Source organism: Elephas maximus, chromosome 3 (assembly GCF_024166365.1).
Source record: "Elephas maximus indicus isolate mEleMax1 chromosome 3, mEleMax1 primary haplotype, whole genome shotgun sequence".
NCBI lineage: Eukaryota > Metazoa > Chordata > Mammalia > Proboscidea > Elephantidae > Elephas > Elephas maximus.
The window spans coordinates 24,196,662-24,203,487 of record NC_064821.1 but is presented as its reverse complement, the minus strand read 5'-3'; the positions used below and the strand labels follow the sequence as shown (position 1 = coordinate 24,203,487).

The 6,826-nt window shown below is 40.5% G+C and overlaps 1 pseudogene; it reads right to left on the bottom strand.

Annotated features, from left to right (window-relative positions):
• Nucleotides 1–343: 343 nt before the first annotated feature.
• Nucleotides 344–1,278, bottom strand: LOC126071113 (olfactory receptor 7E24-like; annotated as a pseudogene).
• Nucleotides 1,279–6,826: the final 5,548 nt, after the last annotated feature.

The following is a 6,826-nucleotide window of genomic DNA, read 5'->3' as shown; positions in this document are numbered from 1 at the left end:
ATACAGATGTTGTATTGACAATAGGCATGATATGTGGAAAGGGTGGTAGATTACATTTTTTTATTTTTAAAAAGTTGTGCACTTCACCAGGATTCCTGTGTCATAGATGACAAATATAGAAGGTTCCATAGAGGACTCAACTGGCCATACATTATGATGTATCCCCAATTCCCAAAAAAAATGGGACAAATAAGCAATATTCTGATATAAAACATGAAGAGGAATGAAAGCTATGAGAGCTACAAAAATTATGTGACCAAATGAGCATGCTTTGAAGCTCCACATGTTTGGATTTCTGCCTATTTTAATTCACAGACCAAAAAAGTTGGCACAGGTATTGACATTATCCTGGTTGGCTGAGGAGCCTCTGCAGGGTCTTCTTGATATCCCTGTTCCTCAGACTGTAGATGAAGGGGTTCAACATGGGGGTGACCACAGAGTACATCACTGAGGCCTCTGCACCACTCCTGAGAGAAGGTGTGACAGCTGAACTCAGGTACAAACCAATACCTGTGCCATAAAATAAGCAAACAACTGAGAGGTGAGAACCACAAGTGGAAAAGGCTTTCTGCTTCCCACATGATGATGAGACTCTCAGAATGGAGGAAACAATGTGAGTATAAGAGGAAAAGGATCGCTGAGACTGGAACGCCACCAAAGATGGCACCCATAATGTACACTAGTATGTTTTTGGTAATAGTGTCAGAACAGGCAAGGTTGATGAGCTGGGAAGGCTCACCGAAGAAATGAGGAATTTCCACTTCTGTGCAGAAGGTGAGCTGTGGCACCATCATGCAGTGTAGCTGGGATTCCAAAAGGCTGAGACAAAAAGACACCAAAACCAGCAAGCCACAGAAGTGAGGATTCATGATGACTGCGTAGTGAAGTGGGTGACAGATGGCCACAAATCGGTCATAGGCCATCGCTGTCAAAAGTAGATTGTCCATGCATACAAAAAAAGTAAAAAAAAGACAACTGAATCTGGCAGTTGACATAGGAAATGATTCTGTGGTGTATATGGATATCCGTAAGCATATTTGGGATAGTAGCAGAAGTCAAACCAATGTCAGCCAATGACAGACTAGAGAGGAAGAAGTACATAGGGGTGTACAGGTTGAGGTCAGAGCTCACAGCCAGGATGAAGAGCAGGTTCCCCAGCACTGTGAGCAGGTACATGGACAGGAACATTCCAAAGAGGAGGGGCTGCAGTTCTGGATCCTCTGAGAGGCCCATCAGGAGGAATTCAGAGACATGAGTTAGATTCTCTGGGTTCATGTTGCAGAGGCACCTTTGGGAAAGTGAAGAAAGAGTGGTGAAAGGAAACAAAAACACAGGCAAGCAGCCGTTTGTCTATATTTTGAATTCAGGAATTTTACAAGTAAAGCATTCACACTTAAGACCATACACCCCCTTCAGCAACAGTTTTCGATTGTGATAAAACTGTTCTTCCTAGAACTCTTTCCTCATTAGTTACGGTGCTATTCACCATTTTCTAAACAAACCCACTTTAGAGACACTCAACCGAAGAATGTTGAAGAATGTTAGAAGATCAAAAACATTGACAGATAACAAATTAATCCAGGCAGTAAAACACTTAACTTTAGAAGAAAGACAAGACTTCAACAGGCACATAACATTTGAAGAGATCAAAGCAATACCAAAAGCCTACCAAAACAGAAAAGTCCAGGACCAGACAGCTTAACTGAGGAATTCTACCAAACATTTACAGAACAAGTGACGCCAATCTTTCTTAAGTTTTCCAAAAAATAAAAGAGGGGAGAACTCACCCCAACTCATCGTATGAGTGTAGCATTACCCTGGTACCAAAACCACACAGACTTCACAAAAAAAGAAAACTATACGTCAGTATCTCTGACAAATATGGACACAAAAATCCCCAACAAAACACTAGCAAATTGAATCCATAAGCATACTGAAAGGTTTATACACCATGATCAAATGGAATTTATCCCAGGAATGCAAGATGATTTTAGCGTTAGAAAATCAGTCAGTGGAATATACCATATCAATAGAACAAAGGCAAAGTACCGCATAATCATCTCATTCAAGGCAGAAAAGGGTTTTGACAAAATCCAACACCCGCTCTCACCATTGTTATTGAATATTGTACTGGGAGTCCTAACTGGAGCAATTAGGCAAGGAAAAAAAAAAAAAAAAGCATCCAGATTGGGAAAGAAGTAAATCTATCCATTTTTGCAGGTAGTTTGTGCATGTATACACACACACACACACACACACACACACACACACACATATATACACACATATATATGTATACATGTATACATATGCATACATACATATGTATATATATACACACATATACATATACAGTCAGACCCCAGGTTACAAACAAGATGCCTTCCTAAGTGTGTCTTTAAGTCAAATTTGTAGATAAGTCTGGAACAGGTGGGTAGGGTTCTTATTTAGCCTTAATTTAGTGCAATAAGAGGCTAGAAGCCTTTTCCATGATTTAAAAATCGCACGTTCAGGAGGTGAAGGTGGTTGTGATGATGAATTTGTTGTGATTAGGGATTGCATCCATAGTTTCAAACTGAAGACAAATTTACATAACAGTAAAGGGCAAGAATCAGTTATCCATAACTTGGATGCTCCTAACCCGGGGACATTCCATACCCTAAAAAATCCACAATGAATTCAGCAAAATGGCAGGGTACGAGGTCAACATAGAAATCTCAGTTATGTTTTTATACACCAGGAACAAACAATCTGAAAGGAAATTAAGGAAACAATTCAATTTAAAATAGCATCTAAAAGAATAAAATACTTAGGAAAAAATTTAACTACAGAGGTGATAGGTTGTATACTGAAAACAGATCATCCAAATAAACAGAAGGATATTCCATTGTCATGGATCAGAAGACTTCATGTTGTCAAGATTTCAATACTACCTAAAACAATCTATAGATTCAACATAATACCCATCAAAATTCCAACAATTTTCTTTGCGGAAACGGAAAAGCAGGAACTCAAACCTATGTACAACTGCGAAGGGCCCAGAACACCCAAAGCAATACTGAAAAAGAACAGAGTGAAGGATCTCTGGATCTCAAAACCTATTTTACCCCTAAGGCAACAAAAACAGTCTGGTACTAGTATAATAGGAGACATATAGACAAATGGTATAGAATTGAGAGCCCAGAGATGGGCACACACATCTATGATTGATTAATCTTTTAGAAGATTACTAAATCCATCAAGTGGAGAAAGAAAGTTCTCTTTAATAAATGGTGGTAGGACACCTGGATTTCCACATGCAAAAGAACGAACTTAGACCCATATCTCATGCCATATATGAAAACCAACTCAAAATGGAACAAAGACCTAAAAATTAGACCTAAAACTGTAAAACTCTTAGAAAAAAACATAGGCATCTGCTCTGTAACAACAGATTCTTAGATATGACACAAAAGCATGAGTAACAAAAGAGGTAAATGAGATCTCCACAAAACTAAAAACCTCTGTACGTTGAGGACTTTATTAACAAAGGGAAGAGATAACCTACGGACTGGGAGAAAATCTGAGGGAACCATGTATCAGATAAGGGCTTAATAACAAGAATATATAAATAGCTTCTACAACTTAACAAGAAAAAGACAAACAACCCAAACAAAAAATGCACAAAAACATAAAAGTACAAATCAATAACAGGAAAAGCAGGGGGAAAAAAAATCAAACTCTTGGAAACTAAACAAAAGTCTGTTCCAAAATGACTGTGCTGTAGAAGAAATTAAGGATGGAATAAAGAAATTCATAAAATCCAATGACAGGAGAGGCGGAGCCAAGATGGCGGACTAGGCAGACGCTACCTCGGATCCCTCTTACAACAAAGACACGGAAAAACAAGTGAATCGATCACATACATAACAATCTACGAACCCTGAACAACAAACACAGATTTAGAGACGGAGAACGAACTAATACGGGGAAGCAGCGATTGTTTCCAGAGCCTGGAGCCAGCATACCAGTCAGGTACGGCACAAGCACAGAGACCTGCTCCACCCCCCTGAACTAACCCCGGGAGGGGGACTAGCCGGTTCCACGGGCGGCGTGGGACGCAGCCGTTAGGAGAAGTCCCCGGGAGGCAGTGACTGATCTTGGAGCAGAAAGAGCAGCACCCGAGCCGGGGAACCGTCCCACAGGGATTTGGACTGCACGCAGGTACGCCATAAACACGGAGAGTTGCTCCACCCCCTGAACTAACCCCGGGAAGGTGACCATCCGGGTCGCGCGGGCGGCGTGGGACGCAGCCGGTAGGAGAAGTCCCCGGGAGGCAGCGACTGGTATTGGAGCGGGGAGAACAGCGTTCCAGCCGGGACACTCGGTCGCGGCACAAGCACGGGGAGCTACTCCACCCATCTGAACTAACCCCGGGAGGGGGCCCACCTGGTTCACGGGGGCGGCACGGCAACGCGGCTGGAGGGACGAGAAGTCCCCGGGAGGCAGCGACTGATTTTGGAGTCGAGAGTGCACCGTCCCAGTAGGGGAGCCTTGACGCTGGGCGTGGGGCTGGAAGCGGAGGATCTGACCGTGACTCCAGCGGGCCAGACCCCCCGGGGGCAATCTCCACACAGACAGCACACATAGGCGACGCGCCAGCGGGAATCTCAGATATAATAGTCTTTCCAAGCAAGACAAGCAACTCTGGCTATATTCTGAAGTGCTACTCTCCTATCTCTCTGTTCCCTCCCCCACCCTCCCCAGGCGGCTTCATTAACATCTGAATAGCCTGAGCCAGAGGGAGAACTCTGATAGGGATCTGACTGCAGGTTTTTTTTTAGCGGATTTTCTGGAAAAACTAGTTTCCCAGTGATGGCTCGGAGACAACAATCCATATCAAACCACTTAAAGAAGCAGACCGTGACAGCTTCTCCAACTCCCCAAACAAAAGAATCAAAATCTTTCCCAAATGAAGATACAATTTTGGAATTATCAGATACAGAATATAAAAAACTAATTTACAGAATGCTTAATGATATCACAAATGAAATTAGGATATCTGCAGAAAAAGCCAAGGAACACACTGATAAAACTGTTGAAGAACTCAAAAAGATTATTCAAGAACATACTGGAAAAATTAATAAGTTGCAAGAATCCATAGAGAGACAACATGTAGAAATCCAAAAGATTAACAATAAAATAACAGAATTAGACAACACACTAGGAAGTCAGAGGAGCAGACTCGAGCAATTAGAATACAGACTGGGACATCTGGAGGACCAGGGAATCAACACCAACATAGCTGAAAAAAAATCAGATAAAAGAATTAAAAAAAATGAAGAAACCCTAAGAATTATGTGGGACTCTATCAAGAAGGATAACCTGCGGGTGATTGGAGTCCCAGAACAGGGAGGGGGGACAGAAAACACAGAGAAAATAGTTGAAGAACTTCTGACAGAAAACTTCCCTGACATCATGAAAGACGAAAGGATATCTATCCAAGATGCTCATCGAACCCCATTTAAGATTGATCCAAAAAGAAAAACACCAAGACATATTATCATCAAACTCACCAAAACCAAAGATAAACAGAAAATTTTAAAAGCAGCCAGGGAGAAAAGAAAGGTTTCCTTCAAGGGAGAATCAATAAGAATATGTTCTGACTACTCAGCAGAAACCATGCAGGCAAGAAGGGAATGGGACGACATATACAGAACACTGAAGGAGAAGAACTGCCAACCAAGGATCATATATCCAGCAAAACTCTCTCTGAAATATGAAGGCGAAATTAAGATATTTACAGACAAACACAAGTTTAGAGAATTTGCAAAAACCAAACCAAAGCTACAAGAAATACTAAAGGATATTGTTTGGTCAGAGAACCAATAATATCAGATATCAGCACAACACAAGGTCACAAAACAGAACGTCCTGATATCAACTCAAATAGGGAAATCACAAAAACAAACAAATTAAGATTAATTAAAAAAAAATACACATAACAGGGAATCATGGAAGTCAATAGGTAAAAGATCACAATAATCAAAAAGAGGGACTAAATACAGGAGGCATTGAACTGCCATATGGAGAGTGATACAAGGCGATATAGAACAATACAAGTTAGGTTTTTACTTAGAAAAATAGGGGTATATAATGAGGTAACCACAAAAAGGTATAACAACTCTATAACTCAAGACAAAAACCAAGAAAAACGTAACGACTCAACTAACATAAAGTCAAACACTATGAAAGTGAGGATCTCACAATTTACTAAGAAAAACGCCTCAGCACAAAAAAGTATGTGGAAAAATGAAATTGTCAACAACACACATAAAAAGGCATCAAAATGACAGCACTAAAAACTTATTTATCTATAATTACCCTGAATGTAAATGGACTAAATGCACCAATAAAGAGACAGAGAGTCACAGACTGGATAAAGAAACACGATCCATCTATATGCTGCCTACAAGAGACACACCTTAGACTTAGAGACACAAACAAACTAAAACTCAAAGGATGGAAAAAAGTATATCAAGCAAACAATAAGCAAAAAAGAAGAGGAGTAGCAATATTAATTTCTGACAAAATAGACTTTAGACTTAAATCCACCACAAAGGATAAAGAAGGACACTATATAATGATAAAAGGGACAATTGATCAGGAAGACATAACCATATTAAATATTTACGCACCCAATGACAGGGCTGCAAGATATATAAATCAAATTTTAACAGAACTGAAAAGCGAGATAGATACCTCCACAATTATAGTAGGAGACTTCAACACACCCCTTTCGGAGAAGGACAGGACATCCAGTAAGAAGCTCAACAGAGACACGGAA